Source organism: Myodes glareolus, chromosome 5 (assembly GCF_982192425.1).
Source record: "Myodes glareolus chromosome 5, mMyoGla1.1, whole genome shotgun sequence".
Lineage (NCBI taxonomy): Eukaryota > Metazoa > Chordata > Mammalia > Rodentia > Cricetidae > Myodes > Myodes glareolus.
The window spans coordinates 105,511,461-105,527,574 of NC_142030.1; the positions used below are offsets into that span (position 1 = coordinate 105,511,461).

At 50.8% G+C, this 16,114-nt stretch overlaps 1 protein-coding gene across 1 annotated transcript in view; it reads left to right on the top strand.

The window, feature by feature from the left end:
- The first annotated feature begins 281 nt into the window (after positions 1-281).
- Gli2 (GLI family zinc finger 2) overlaps positions 282-16,114 on the top strand; it is a 225,402-nt gene continuing 209,569 nt past the window's right edge. Inside the window, exon 1 of the mRNA XM_087906602.1 lies at positions 282-675. The gene's annotated coding sequence lies outside the window, so the exon portion shown is untranslated. The remainder of the gene's footprint in view (positions 676-16,114) is intronic.

Genomic DNA, 16,114 nt, shown 5'->3' on the forward strand with positions numbered 1-16,114 from the left:
TCGTCCCGTGTAGTGTCGTCCCCACCCCCACCCCTCCAGTCCCTAACTCCCAGCGTTCTCTGGTCCCCTGCTGGAACTTTTTCCAGGAGGGGTGTTTTCTCTACTCAGAGCTGAGGTGGAGAGTCCGTGATCACCCCTGGCTATCCCCTCCAGGGTGGTGTCTGCCCACCCCCCCATCCCCAGGGGCGGGGTGCACGCGGCGGGGGCGGGTAGGCTAGGGACGCGACGACCTGGGTGTGCCCAACCTCAGCGCGCGGGGGCGCTGCGCCATCCCGGAGACGCTGATGGATTGCAGGAGTGCCGGCGTTCGCCAGCCGAGGCAGCACGGCTCCGCGGACTTTTTTTCAAACTCCTCTCATCAATGAGACTTCTAGGAGGAGCGAGAGGCGGCGGCGGCTACAGAGGACGCGGAGGAAGGCGAGGAGGAGCCAGGGGAAGGAGCGTGGGCCGCGCGTCGCATCGCAGCCCCCCGGAGCTGCTGGCTCGGAGTCCACACGGACTGCCGGGGTCCCCCGCCCGCCTTGGTCCCCTCCTTTGCCTGCTCAGCCCCGCCCCGGCGGCCTGAGCCCCGGCACTCCGCAGCCGCGCGCAAGCCAAGTTGAGATGGGGCCCTGCAACCACTGCCCGGCGCCCGAGAGGCCACCTGCGTGCTAGAGGCAAACTTTTGTCTCCTCGGTAAAGTTGCATTGGACTCCCCCCCCCACCCTCATTTTTTTTTTTTTCCTTGCTCGTGGTGGCGAAGCACTTCCTAGTCCGGTCAGCCTCGGCTGGGATGCTGTACGGTCTTCGGAGTGTCTCTCGGCCGGTTACCGGAATCGAGATCGTGACACCGGTTTGGGGGGGGGGGCGCAGAGAGAGCAGCCGTGATTATTGCTCTGGTCCAGCAACGGCAGGGCTTAAGGAGGCTCTTGGAGCTCAGAACTCGTGGCCGGGGGTCGATTTTGCACTGCTGTCTTCCACCTGAGGGAAAGTGCCTCTAGCTCTTCTTGGGTTGCTTGTGTAGGCCGTTCTTTGGCCCGTGGCACGGCCCCGAGCCTGAAACTGGGGGCGGCGTGGGGGTTGGGATGCTCTGTAGCTTCTTTAGATGGGCAGCTGGGAGCGCGCCTGCGGGAGTGTGCCGTGTGCTGTCCCCGCCGCCTTCCGCTTGGGAACTTGCAACTCCACTTCTCCGCTCTGCGAGTCCGCGTCCTGGAGCCCAGTCTTTTCTTTCTTCCTCTCCCCTTCCTCTCGTTGAGTCCTGTTGCCCCTTCCCCAGCCGCGAGTCTCTACTCTGGGCCTCGGTTGCGGCTTCCTTACCTTTCTCTCCTACCCTAGGTCTCTAGATCCTCTTGACTTCCCGAATAGATCCACGCGTAATCCTTCGCCGAGGGATCGGTTCCCTCTACTCCTCACTTTCATCATCCTAGCCCCCTTTTAGCCCTCCCCCCAAGCAATCTCTCAACAAGTATATTTGCTGAGGAATTTGAAAAATCCACTACTGCAACTTGATCTGTGTGTGATGGATGAGGAGCGGCGCGGACAGAGTTGGGCGCCAATCCTATTAAGGGTTTAGAGAGAGGGGAGCGTTTTTTTCCTCCCGGGATAGGGGGAAGGGACCGTGTGGTTGAGTGAGTTCGAGAGGCTCCCGTCGCGCAGGGAGCTGGAAGTCCACCCAATCGGGCTTCTTTTCAGCCCGGCAGTAATTGCTCTCGTTTCCTAGGAAACGTGACTTTTAGAGCTTGGGGAAACTGAGGATGAAACCCCTGCGCCTCACCTAGAGTGACCCGGCCACAGAGACTCAATCGAGGTTGTGGGGCGCCTCTCCATCCTGACTCTCTTTTGTGTAACAGTTCTGTAGTTCTCAGGACTGATTCCAGTTAGAGCAGGGGTAGGAAAGACTGTTCTTGGTACTCTGGTTCTTCATGAGTCTGGGACTGGGTGGGTTCTGTACCCTTCTGTTCCACAGTTGGGGCATCCTTCATTTTGGGGAGACTTCTTCAGTTCGGTGGCTCGCAGGATGTTCTGGGTCCCCTGCCCCTCCGCCCTTGCTGGGCGTGTGAAGGTTTAATCCCCACAGCTTCAGATAAAGAGAACAGTTGTAAAATGCTCATATGCTGTTTGCAGACGAGGCTCTGGGGGATGTTGGAGAATTTGAAAGTAAACGTTTCCCTCGCAAGCGGCATAAAATAGTGTTTAAACAAATATTGTATTGGCATGCTCCGGGGGCTCGGTGCCAAAAAAGTAAAGTAAATAAACTGTGAAATCCAAAATATACAGCACGGGGGGATAGCGGGCGGAATAGGCGGGCTTGTCACAAGTCTCCCTGATGCTATCTGTTTGTTCTAGCCACCTCTCCTCCGAGCCCCCTCCCCGCCCATTTCCTCACCTTGGCTGCGGTTTCCCTGGTTGAGTAGGCTTCCGTGTGTCTAGGGACTAGCCCCGCCCGGCCCGGGAGCGGCCCCTGAAAGCTCAGTCTCTCTGGAGCTGGGGGGGGGGGGGGAATGCATTGTGTTACTACCTGGATTGGTCTCTCTCACAGGGGGAGACTTTCTGATGCGTGTTTGCTTTGAGCTTTGTGGCTCTTGCCTTCTCCCGGTTTCTGTTCTATCCTGGGGCGCTAATCCCAGAATGGCTAATCTAGGCCATGCAGACCCCCTCCTGCTAAAGGTCCCACTTCTTGAGTCTATTCATCTTGCTTTCGCTTTCTCGAACCTGCTGCTTCTATCTGGAGTGTTCCAAGAGTTGGAATCGGCCTCTTCCGGGTACAGTTTCTCTTCAGATGCTGCCATACGGAAAGCTGTCTCAGCTGGTGAATTTTTAAGTTAATTATATTTAGGAAGATTTAGAGTGGTTTTTGTATGTTCCCTCAAATGCCATGAGGTGTTTCCTGAGTGTGAGGAGGAGGAGGTAAAGTAACACAGAGGAAGGTCCTGTGTAGGAGGGAGCCCCATAAAAGATCCACTCTTGCCTTGGTCCTGTGTCTGAGAGTGAGGCTGACAGGCCGCAAACCCCTCTCAACCCAGGGTTGAGCTTATCCATGAACTAGGTGGGACTGGAATTGATAAATCCATTTTTGTTCTTAGGGAGGAATTGGTGAGGTAGGAATTTGCACAGAATTCAGACCCACTGAAGGCTCCTGCCAAATTCAGACGAGGCCTTGAAGTTTGTATGGCCCCTCTTTCTCAAGATGTTCCTGTGGCCTTGGGAGAACATTGAGCACTGAGAGGGTTTGCCCTTTTGAATTGCTTAGTCGTAAGAGGGGCCCATGGGGTTACTGATCACAGGCTCATTTCCTAGTTGCTGTGGGGGTCTCAGGGGCTGTGTCCTGTAGCTGGCTTGTTTGCACTGCAGACTGAAAAAATACACAAATACTTCACCCTTTTTTTGTACTCCCACAAGAGCCCTGTACACAGTGCAGCCCCTGGGGCTGGATTAGTGAATCCCGGACCGTCAGCAAGCAGGCAGACAAAATTGGATATTTGCCTACACTAAGTACCCTTCTTCCACCGGCACCTCCTCCTGGAAAACTTTAGTGCCCAGACACACTAGCAAGTCCCGTTAGTTAACTGGGTGGTTGTATGCACTGTGGAAGCCGCTGTGACCCCTCACACCCAGCGGGCTTGTTAAAGCTCAAAAACAGAGTCTTAAAACCTTGTGGGTGCAGCTGGCCTTTTCTGGTACAAACCGCAAGGAGCAAGGTGGGGCCAACCTGCCCTGCGTGTTTAGGCTGCGGGTGGGAGGTCTACCAGCACAGTGCTTGTTAGCCGGTACCTGGGGCCACAGGCCAGGTGGACCTCTCTGGGGGACAGCTGCAGCAGCTGGGCCAGGGCCCTCTGAAAGGGAACCCCAGGGAAGCCGTTCTCTCCTTTCTTCCTTTCACTGAGCATCAGAGGCATGGACACGTGAAGAATGCCAACTAGAGAAAGACCGTATTCTCACATTCTAGAGCGTCCAGAGAGGCAGACTGGAGATTGGATCAACAGCCTGACTCCCTACTTCTTTTCACTTTCAGAGGACTCCGGGCGGGGGTGGGGGATGGGGGGAGGAATAAGGTGCTCTGAAAGCCTTTGCTGTCAGCAGGTATGGAGGAGGCCAGCAGCACTGGCCACTGGCGGAGAGGTCCCTGGAGTAGAGGTCACCCTCTCTGTGCCTTCCTGGCTTCCAGACAAACACACCGCCACATTCAGTACTTTTTTTTTTTTTTCCAAATTTGAGCGCTCTTGGAAAATGAAAACTTTGACCATTGTTTTTAGATGTTTGAGGGTGACAAAAGTGTCACTAAGTCACATAAGTATTTAAAACCCTGGGAAAATACAGGGGAGATGACAGTACGTGCCTGTGTGGTGTTCTGTCCAGATTCTTCCAACAACTGAAGAAGTCGTAATGGTTCTGCTCAGCTTTTCCCTCTGACTTCTTAAATCACATACATGTGCCTGAAATAACTCTCTTAAGATGTGACCAGACAGTACCCATTAAAATGTTTTTTTGAGACTTGGGTTTAAATAGAACGAATTAATGTGGGGTTGTTTTTCTTCGGTGTGTGTTTCAAATGTGTGTTTTAAAAGGCAGGTTTCTGGGAAGGGTGTTTTAACTGAGTGCTGGGTTTCAACATTAGCATAAGAAAACCACTTTTAGTGCTTTTGCTATTGTCTTGAAGAGTTGGTACTAATGGGAGGCCAGCTAAGAAGGGTGATGGCCCATTGAGATTCCTCCGGCAGCCCCTGCTTGGTGCTCTGCTGGTGAATCTGGAATGGGCTATCACTTTTATCTTGCCTTTTCCCCATTCTCTGCCCCTTGGGACGCCGTCACTTTTGTCCACGTTTATTGACTGCTTTCTTCTCTGCAAATCTGTGGAAAATTTAATGAACCAAAAAAAAAACCCAAAAAACCAAAACAAAAAACAACCAGCAAATGAAATAAAGAGAACTTTTTTATTCATCAGCAGGGGACTGGGATTGGATCACCTCTCTGGGTGCAGAGGGTCCGAGTCCTCCAGAGAGGGAACTCGGGAAGGTTAGAGGGTGGCCCTGTTAAGGAGTGGACTTCCATCCAAGGGAACATACATTGCTCTTAGAGGCCTGTGACCGTCTTGCTGCGACCCCAGCATTTTCCTCCTGGATCCAAACTCTGAGGGGTTGGCATGGGTGGAGGAGAGAGCCTCACAACCCGTCCCTGCCCTCGGCCTTCTCTGGGACACAGTTAAGTATCTCCCTACCTCTAGACCTGGCTTTCACCCTGTAATTAGGCAAAGCCCCGGGTGTGATTAAGGCTGCTGACTTGGCGGGGCTCGGAGCCCTGTCCCCGTATGAGAATGAACTCTTGCTCTTTCCTGAATTTTACTGGGCTCTAATACTTCTAGGCTGCTATGTGCCTCCCCTATTCTTTCTTCCCCGTTTTTCTTTTCTCCCTCCCTCCCTTCAGTCTCTTCTTCCTTCTTTCCTTCCTTACCTTTCCCTTTTTAGCACCTTTCTTCTCCCTTAACTATCACTCTTTTTTCTTTCCCCATCTTTCCTTTTCTTCTTCCTCCCGCCACTTTCTTCTCCTTCTGCCTTCTCCTCCCAGTCCCCCCTTTTTCTTACCCTCTCCATTCCTTCTTTTTCCTCGCCCTCCTGCTCCTCTTTGTCTCTCCCTCCTCCGCCCCACCCCCGTCAGTCTCCCCCGCCCCGTCCCTCCCTGCCCCGCCCCTCCGGGGCTCCTCCGTCCCGGTGGGGCCGCGCAGGCCGCGTGTCCGGGCGGCGCCGAGCGCGCCCCGTCCGGGGAACATTCCGTGCCCGAGCGCCCGCGGCCTCCCACCTGCGCGCCCGCCCGCTCCGCGGCGCGCGAACAATGGCTACATTGTTGCGGCGGGTGGCGCGAGCCGTCCGGGACCGTGCTCGTGGCCGGGTAGGAAGACCGCCAGAGGGCCAAGTCTTGGCGCCCTCCTGGGGCGCACGGTGTCCCCAGCCTACCTGTCCCTGAGTTTCCTTCCTCCTGCCTTCCGCGGATGCTGAAGTTTAGAGAACCAGAGCATTTGATGAGAGGGAGAGACGGGGTCCACCAAACTTTTGGTGGTGGTTGAAACTTTCTTTAAGACATCTGCAGACTGTAGCTTGCAAGGCCCCAAGGCTGGGGAGTAATGGGTGCTTCTCGGGGCCATGTCCATACGTCCTGACCTCTCAGCTTGCAGAAAAAAATATCTTTGAACACTTAGGATAGAATGTTTAAAAGAGCATCGTGAGGGGCCCCGCGTAGGCCCCTTTCAGCCCCTGCTTAGCACCCTGTCATTGTGCCTTGGACAATGAAATAAGTCAGGCCGTCTTTGGAGCCTCATTTATAAGAAACTGTAAGGGCCGCTCAAGTACACTTGTGCTAAGTTGAATTGATTGAAATTTAATGGCGGTTAGTGACGATGAATGGTAATGATTTTCCAGCGTATCTTTGGCATACTTGACATTAATAACTGGAGTGTGTGTGTGTGTGTGTGTGTGTGTGTACGAGGCTGAGCCTGCCTCGAGCCTGCCACACACACAGGAGGCAGCTGCATAATTCATCTTCCTACCAGCCAGTCCTTTCCTCAGATCCTTTCCCTTCGTGCTAGATTGCAATTGTTTGGATGATTTACACACACACACACACACACACACACACACACCCCAAAAATGGTGGGAAGAAGGAAAGAAAAATCTTTCTCCATTGAGCGTGTACATCATGTCAGCATAAATTTGAGCTCAGTTTTTTTTCAATCCTTAACATAAATCAGCTTCTAATATACAGAATGTGATGAGTTTGTTTTAGATGGCATCATGAATTAATGGTATGCAAATCGAAGCTTTGCAGGTGGAATGATTTACTTAATAATTTCAACTTCTAATATTTAGGCTTATTCATTATGTTGGGAGTTAAAAAAAAGTTCATATTTTTAAGCCTGAGATGGGGAGATTAGTATACAAGTGTTTGCAGTGTAGGCAGAGATGAGGATTGGAAAGAGGGGCGTAATTTGTTACTTTCTTTTGAGAATCTGCAATTGACCAAATGTTGACTTTAGAAGCTAGGAAAAGCCGCAGTGTGGTCTGACACAAGACGCAGAAGTACACCGATATGATTTTCAGTGTGAGGACCAAGGAGTGTGTCTCTGGCCTCCTGGGCAGAGGGAGCAGGGGCGTGGGGTGGCTTCTAATGCCTCTGTGGAACTCATTGCAAACTATCTCAAGAGTTGATCATTAAGTACTTGATTATGAGGTGGCAATGGTGTGGAAAATTAGGCCTGAGGACCACCCAGGCAATTCATAGGATTTCTGTTCTTTCGTAGGGTGTTTTCCTTTGGGGCAAGTGGAGGCAGAGAGAAAGAACGGTAGATGGATGGGTTTTGTAGAGAAATCAGGCCCAACCTCTTGTGTTGCACTCAGGAAGATTAAGAGACCAAGCCATGGCCACGGCTTGGTGACTCATGCAGGCTCTGTGCGTGCCTATGACTTCCTTCATTGCTGTCACCAAACACCTCACAAAAAAAGCATAAAGATGGAAGGGTTTCTTTTGGTCCGCAGTTCCTGGGGATGCAGTCTGTCAAGGCAGAGAAGTTCTGATGAAGTAACAGCTTGTGGCATCCACAGCTAGCCAGCAGAGAGCCGTGAATGCTGGCACTTAGCTTGTGACATCTCCCCCCCGCCCCCGCAGACTCCATCCCATCAAGTGGTATCACCTACATTTAGACTGGGCTTTCTTTCCTGCTTCGGTTAACCTAATCTAGAAAATCCCTCGCGGATGTGTCCAGAGGCTCGGCTCTCTGGTGATTTTGGATCTTACTGATAAAGCGTGTTGACCATCCCATCAGGAAGGGAAAGCTGTGGGCAGCTTTGATCTGTCCTCACCAGCCGCCCACACTCACCAGTGGATTTTCAGTGTGTTTCCAGGCACTCTCACCAGGGATCAGAGGGAGGCAAGGTGGTGGTGGGGAATCACTGGTGTCAGGGAAACTGAGGTCAGTGGCAAGGGATCTGCTTCTGTCTTCCCCTGATTGATCCCGCTTGGTATGCAGTTTCAGAATTCAAGGCATCTCTAGGGTAGTGGATCTCAACCTTCCTAATGCTGAGACCCTTTAATATAGTTTCTCATGTTGTGGTGACCCCCAGTGATAAAAATTATTTTTGCTGCAACTTCATAACTGTAATAAATCATAATTTAAATAACCGATATGCAATCCCTGTGAAAAGGCTGTCCCCCCCTCCAAAAAAAAAAGTTTACAACCCACAGGTTGAGAACCGATGCTCTAGGGTAGGGTAGGGGTGGTCGTGGGACCATGATGGTCATTTGGTCACTGATGGCCCTTTCACACTCCTGAAAGCTGAAGGCAGTTTAGGAAGGGCTGACACACAAATATGTCCCGGATCTTTAAAGATGAAGGCAGCATTTGACTTTTCAAAAAAAATGAGGTCACAGCCATCTAGTGACAGGTTGAAGGCCTATCACTCAGACATCTCCACGGACGGCCACGGGCTGTATCTTTGTGATGCATGGTGTATGTCCAGGCAGGGACAGAGTATTTAGGGCTGTCCCTCCCTGTCTTCCAGAGATCAAGGTTGAGCGGACAGCTCTGTGTGGTTCATGGACGAGGTGTGCAGGCAGTGCGAGAAGTCAGATCAGCCAGCCAAAGCCTCTTAGGTATGCAGATCAGGAGTGGAGCGGGAGGGAGGGGAGGAAGTGAGACGGGATGTGTTTGTCTGGAGAAGATGAAGTATGTAATAGACATAATATAGTAGGTTACACTTGCAATATCGTGTCGTCCGTGGCTCTTTGTACCGGTAAATGCGACGAGAGATGTGTGATATGTATATTGATGCGGAAATGCGCTTATATCAGTAAAGCTGTAGCTGCTGCTCTCTGGGAATTGGATTGTTTTCTGGTCTTAAGATACATAAGATATAGAAGTGAAGTTGAGGGCATATAAGTACCGGCAAACGTGAGAACTTGAGCTGGGAACCCCAGTATCCGCATAAAAGCCAGGCTTAGCAATGTGTGTCTGTCATCTCAGCTCTGGGGGAGGCAGAGACAGGTGCATCCAGGTTGAACTTGGAGCTTATTGGCCAGGTACCCTAGCCAGATCAGTGAGCTCCTTGTTTTCACAGCGTAAGGTAGAAGGGATGGTTCAGTGGTAAAGTGTCTGCTGCCTCCCCTGACATGCTGAGTTGTTCCAGGGCACCCACAAGGTAGAAGAGGGAACCGACTCCTGAAAATTATCTGACCTCTGTATTCCTGCCCACGTGCACATACATAGTACACACACATACATAGTAATAGTAATAATAATAATAATAATAAAATTGAGGAAGACACCTGCCGTTGACCTCCAGCCTCCTTATACATGGGCACACACACTTACATGAACTTGTACATGCAACACACCCACATACATACATACATACATACATACATACATACATACATACACACATACCTCTCAAGCATCAAATAGGAATGGCATAACAAGGCCAGAATGAGAAATGAGGGAGGAGAACAGATGTGAGGCTAAAACTTCATAGATTGTCTCCAAGTGGGGCTCCTGGACCACACAGACGAGGTTCGGGTGGGAAGCCCAATAAGTATGCAGGTTATCCAGCCCTGCGGAGAATCTGCTGTGTTAAAAGTTTGTGCCACAGTGGGCCTTTATCAAGGTGGATGATGGGAGAACAACTTTTTTTTTCCCCCTTAAAGACAGGGTCTTATGGGGGCTGGAGAGATGGCTCAGCGGTTAAGAGTACAAGCTGCTGCTCTTCCAGAGGTCCTGAGTTCAATTCCCAGCAACCACATGATGGCTTACAACCATCTATAATGAGATCTGGCTCCCTCTTCTGGCCTGTAGGCAAACATCCAGACAGAATGCTGTATACATAATAAATAAATAAATAAATCTAAAAAAAAAAAAAAAGACAGGGTCTCACGTATCTCAGGGTGTCCTCAAATGGTTATGTCTCCATAATCTTCCGCCCCTAGCAACCAGCCACTACACCCTGCAGCAATGGTTCTCATAGGGCTTGTGTTCAGATATCCTGCCTTCCTGGTGCTCAGATGATAGGTGTGTCTGGTGGATGCTGTGGCCGAGGCTTTGGGCATGCTTAACGAGTATTCCCAGTTATTGTCACCTTGAGGTTCAGGTCAGTCCAGGACTGCATTATCAGCAGATTGGGAGAAGAATGTCACCCTCCTTGTCCACTGTTGCTGAACTGGGTGTCATGGTCAATCAGATTGAGAACTGACTTGCTTCTGGACCAAAACGGCACAGAGAAGTGATGTCTAGGGTTATGATCTCTCTCAAGAGCTAGAGACCAGAATAGAAGATCAGTCTGTTGGTCAGCAAATCCACCTGAGGATTAGTGTTCTCGGACCCATGGCCTCGTCAGTCACTGCAGTCCTGATGACTGTAGAGATGGGGGCTTCCTTATAATTTCATTTCTGTTGTGGCCATAAAAGGTTCTGCCGAAAGACAATTTAGGAGAGGAAAGGTCTATTTTAGATTCTAGTTCTAAGTTTCAACTCATTATTGTGGGGAAGTTAGAGTGTGAGGGACTTAACGGCTCCAGTCAGGAGCTGAGAAAAATAAATGCATGGGTGTTGCTTATTTTGCTCACTCATCTCTTAAAGAGTTAAGGAGTCCCTACCTAGGGAATGGTGCCACCCACAGTGGACTTCACTACCTAGGGAATGGTCCCACCCACAGTGGACTTCACTACCTAGGGAATGGTCCCACCCACAGTGGACTTCATCCTCACATCATGTAACAATCAGAACAATCCCCAGCAGACATGCCCACAAGGTCAACCTGATCTACATAATTCTTCAGTTAAGACTTTCTCACCAAGTGATTATAGGGTGTGTCAAATTGGCAGTTAAATTGACTAACCAGCCGAGTCTTTTAAATACCTGAGGTTCTGCCCATGTGGGTTAGCCTGGATTTCTCTGATACACACCACTGGGCACTGTAGTCTGTGAATAGGCATGAATGTTCCTGTATTGTGTATGTGTATGTATGTGCAAGTTTTCGTGAGGTCCGGAGGTCAATCCCAGCTGCCGCTCTCAACCGCTGTCCAGTTTTGGGGGGGGACAGTTTCTCAGTAGCCTGAAATTCGTCAAGCATGCCCAAGGATCCACCTGTTGCATTTCCCCAGGCCTGGGTTAGAAGCTTATACCACCACAGCTGGCTTTTGATTAGATTTTAATTACATTTATCTATTTATTTTGCGGAGGGGGGGTGTCCATGAATGCCACCGGATGAATATGGCGGTCAGAGGACAACTTGTGGGAGTCAGTTCTCTCCTCCCACCATGGGAGGGAGACCCCATTGGGGTCTCAGGAATCAAACTCAGTTTGAAAAGCTTGACAGCAAGGGCCTTCACGCAATGAGCCGTCTTGTCGGCCCACGCCCAGGTATTTATGTGGGATCTGTGGGATCTGGAGATCGAGTCAGGTCTTCAGGCTTACAAACTGAGCACCTTACTGCCCGAGGCACTGCTCCAGCCCAAGAAGAAACCATCTGATAAGCCGAATTTGTGCTGCAGGGTCCGCCCTTCATGTTGGTCTGGTGGTGGCTATCAGGAGAGTCCATTGGATGTGAGAGCAGAATTCTCACCTGACTGATTTATGGAGCTGTTGCGCTCCACACAGATCTCCAAGGGTAGATCTGTGGAGGAGGCAGAGAGGAGGAGCAAGAATCTAGGCCTTCCTTGTCTCCAAATGGAGTTTGAGGCCAGCCAGGGCTACATGAATGCTTGCTCCAAAGCAACAATAAAAAGGGCAGGGGGGCAGAGAGAGGTCTCTATACAGAGATCTTCATCCCTCCGCCCATCTTTCCCTCATCTACTCCACTTATATAGATGATGTGGACTAAAGACACAAGGCAAAGCCCACATGGCCCACTCAGAGCAAACAGTAGGAAGACTGCAGTCAGCTCTGCTGGACCTATCTCTTACATTCTGACCTCTCTGTTGTTTTGAGGACATCCATGACCCTGCCATGGTAGTAGCTCCTAAGGGCTCCCCTAGGAGAAGCCAAGATCAGCTGGGAGCAAGGCCAGGCCAGGGATATCTGACAAGGTCAGGAGGTATTTTGGCCCAGCTGACTGGGTGGGCAGTATCAAGCGTGTAGAGACTATGACAAGAGGTTTATCCTGCTCCAGTGTCACAATATCAAAGTCCCACTAGTGGGGAATCTTGGGCAGGTTATGACCTTCAGCAAAGCCTACCCTGGGAGTCCTTGCTGACTGACGTCTGAGCTGCTGCCGATGAGGTGGGTATCTTAGGGTCCCTAGTGTGGAGTGGGACAGCAGGTGACAGTTTCTTACATACTCAGCTGGAAGACATGTGTCTTTTCTGTCCCCTGTAGTTGAAATGGTTTGACCCATGCCATCAAAAGGAGTTCCCTTTATAATCCATCAGCCAATCAGCTGGTACTCAGTGGAACATCTGTGAGGTCCCTGGCACTGACTGAACTCCAGCACCACAGGTATCCCTTGCTGGCCGAGTTCAGCACCCAGCGGCTGAAATCACAGGCCTCTCCTCCAGTCTAGTGGGGGAGCTAGACTGTGGTGGGGAAGCTAGAGGTAGCTAGGGTGATTGTGAAAGGTGTGTGGGACATTGCTCAAGAGAAGGGATACCCCCAACGATTGTCCCAGGGAAGCCGGGTGAGACTGTTTCCCTGGCTGCAGGCTGGCAAGGTCACTGGTTCATAACAGATTTGGGGTGGGTTGTCCCTGGGAGCTCCTAGGCAAGAAAAGCAAGTTCTGGGTCAGCACTGAGTCTGGGCCTTTGCATGTTACTTCCTTTCAAAATTTTATTTTATCACTTCTATGTATATACACATACATGGCATGTGTCTGTGTACTCATGAGCCATGGAGTGATGTTGAGATCAGAGGACAACTTGAAGGAGATGGTTCTCTCCTCATACCATGTGGGTCCCTAGGACAGAGTTTAGGTAAACCAGGCCAGTGGACAAGCGCTTTTACCCACTGAGCCAGCTTACCAACGCCTATCCTTTTGTTTGTTTTTGAAATAATCTCACTATGTAGTCCTGGCTAACCTGAAACCACTATAGAAACCAGGTAGGCCTTGAACTTGTGGGGTTTCTCTTGCCTTTGGCTTCAGCTCTGGCTGATGAGTATATGCCATTGTGCCTGCCTTGCTTTGGCTCCTTTACTTAGCCAAGCAAGTTGTGCTGGGAAAGTCAGGGAATGTTCTTTCTCTCAGAGCCCCAGCCTGGGCAGTCCAGCAGAGTGGTGGACAGCGGGGATAGCCTGGGCAGTTCAGCAGGGTGGTGAAGAGCGGGGATAGCCTGGGCTGTCCAGCAGGGTGGTGGGGAGCAGGGATAGCCTGGGCAGTCCAGCAGGGTGGTGAAGAGTGGGGATAGCCTGGGCAGTCCAGCAGGGTGGTGGAGAGCAGAGATAGCCTGGGCTGTCCAGCAGAGTTGTGGAGAGTGGGGATAGCCTGGGCTGTCCAGCAGAGTGGTGGAGAGTGGGGATAGCCTGGGCTGTCCAGCAGGGTGGTGGAGAGCAGAGATAGCCTGGGCTGTCCAGCAGGGTGGTGGAGAGCGGGGATAGCCTGGGCTGTCCAGCAGGGTGGTGGAGAGCAGAGATAGCCTGGTCTGTCCAGCATGTGGTGTTGCCTATATGTGCAGACTTATGGCTCAGGTGGTGAATTGTCAACATGCTGCAAATCCAGGGGTGTTCTGGGACTAGATCCCTGGGAGTATTGATGTGTGAAAACTCTCAACTCTTCAGAACCTTTTCTTCCTATCTGAGTTTGGGCTGACAGTTTTGTGTAGTGTTTTTTTTTTGTTGTTGTTGTTTTATTTATTTATTTTTTTTGAGGCAGGATAATACCTCTGACTGTCCTTGAACTCACTCTGTTGACCAAACTGACCTCAAATTCACAGAAATGTGTTTATCTCTTGCCTCCCAGTGGTGGGATTAGAGAAGTGTACCACCACCACCCGGCTGTGTGGTGTTTTTATTTATTTATTTTGAGGTAGGGTCTACTGTAGCTTAGGTTGGCCTCGAGCTTGCTATGTGGCTAAGGATGACCTTGAACTTCTCACCTTCCTGCCTCCGTCCTGGGGTGTTGTGATCGTAAGTGTGCACCGCTCCTCCAGGTTGTGCGGTGCTGGGTTTGTACGCGCTCGGGGATGGGGTGGCGTTCCCAGCTGTGCCAACAGTCCCAGCCCTGACTTGCTTTGGCTTTTGACACAACTGTAGAAAAAAGGGAATGCCTAGCAGATGTGTCCATCCCTCCTCTTACCCTGCAGAACCCTGTCTGTAGGTGGGGGTGGGAGGAGTGGCTGCCCTCACCTGTTCCTGACCTCCTTCCTGAGGATAGCAGCCCCTCTCCCGGGTGGGGGAACAATCTGTTTGGCCTGTTGGAGGGAGTTACTGGTGGGATATGGGGAGATGGGGTGGAGCTGGTTCTCAGAACGCTCCACTGTGGTCTTCAGGAACAGCTTTAGAGATCCTAGGGCAGTGCTAGCCACTTGCCCGTCATCTGTCCAACCCTCTGTCATTATTCATTCAGTATCTGGTCTCCATTCAAGTGTTCATCCTCCACCACTCACTCTCCACCCTCCTTCCATCTCCTTTCCAGCTTCTCATCTACGCAGCCTTCATCTGCTCTTACACCCGTTCACTGGCCATCCGTTTATCCAACCTTCCCTCCTTCCTCCACCCACTCACCCACCCACTTTTCTGTCCTCCCTCCTCTTGCTTATCTTCCACCCACCCTTCATCTATCAGTTGGTCATCCATATACCCTTCCACCCCTCCATCCTTCCATCCTTCATCCACTCTTCCATCCAGCCTTCCCTTATCCATCCATCCATCCATCCACCCATCCACCCATCCACCCATCCATCCATCCATCCATCCATCCATCCATCCATCCATCCACCCATCCACCCATCCACCCATCCATCCATCCATCCATCCATCCATCCATCCATCCATCCATCCATTCACCCACCCACCCACCCATCCATCCATCCATCCATCCATCATCCTTTCCATCCTTCTATCCTTCCATTATCCAGCCATTGTTTGTTTACCCATCCTTTCATTTCCCTTCCATTCTTTAGTTCCCTGCTTTTGACTGGAGGGATTTTAAAGGCCTTTTGTGTTGATGCTCAGTCTTCTTTCATTGGTGAAGCCAGTGACCACTTCGCCTGTGGAGTTCTTCTGTTGTAGTCCGAGGCTTTCATGTCTCCCTGAGGTTTTCTTACTTAATAGCACTCATTAATATTGTCTTTTTATTTTCTGTGTATTTGTACTTAGTGCTTGATAAATGAGTTTGGGAGTGGGGGTGTGTGTGCGCGCGCTCACGTGCATGTGAATATGGAGGCCAGAGCAATGTATCGGACGTCTTTTCTCTGCCTTATGGTCCTGAGACAGTCCCTCATTGATCTGGAAGCTCACCCAGCTAGGCTGATCTCAGGACTCATGCAGTGTCAGGGTTACGGGCACATAGGCCTTGCTTTTTACTCAGTGAGTCTTCCAGCCTTCTCAAGCCCCTGGGGATAGTTTTTGGTGAGGAAAATGGATATACATTCCCTTTGGTATCTGTCTTAAGAAATTCAAGCTAACCAGTCTTGGTTGGCATTCTCCATCTAGGAGAGCAACTGTGGCTGATGATTGGTTTTTAGTGCTGTCTTTTTACCTCTGAACACATGCTTGTTTGGGCCCCACACTTAATCTGTTTGTAGGGTGGGAGGTAGCTGTTTGGATTTAGTTGGGAATGGGCAGAAGTGACCAGAGTTGGAGACAGGCTTTGCATTTGAGCTACTGCTGAACCTCAGGCAGGCCACTCCCCCTCTCTGATCCTCTCCTAGTTTGTTCCATAGAGCAATTCATTCTATCTGTCTGTCTGTAGCTCTGTCTCTCTCTATCATTTTATCCATTTATTTCTGTTGTGTGTCTGTGTGTAGAAACATTTATGCCATGAAACACCCATGAAGGCCAGAGGACAGCTTTCAGAAGTTGCTTCTCTCCTGTCCCCGTACGGTTTCTGGGAATCAAACTCAGGTCCTCGGGCTTGGTGCCCAGCACTTTGCCTACTGTGCCATCTCCCCAGCCCACATCTGTCACAGTCAATGCTGGAGTTTACAGTTTCTCTGCTTGAGATTAGAAT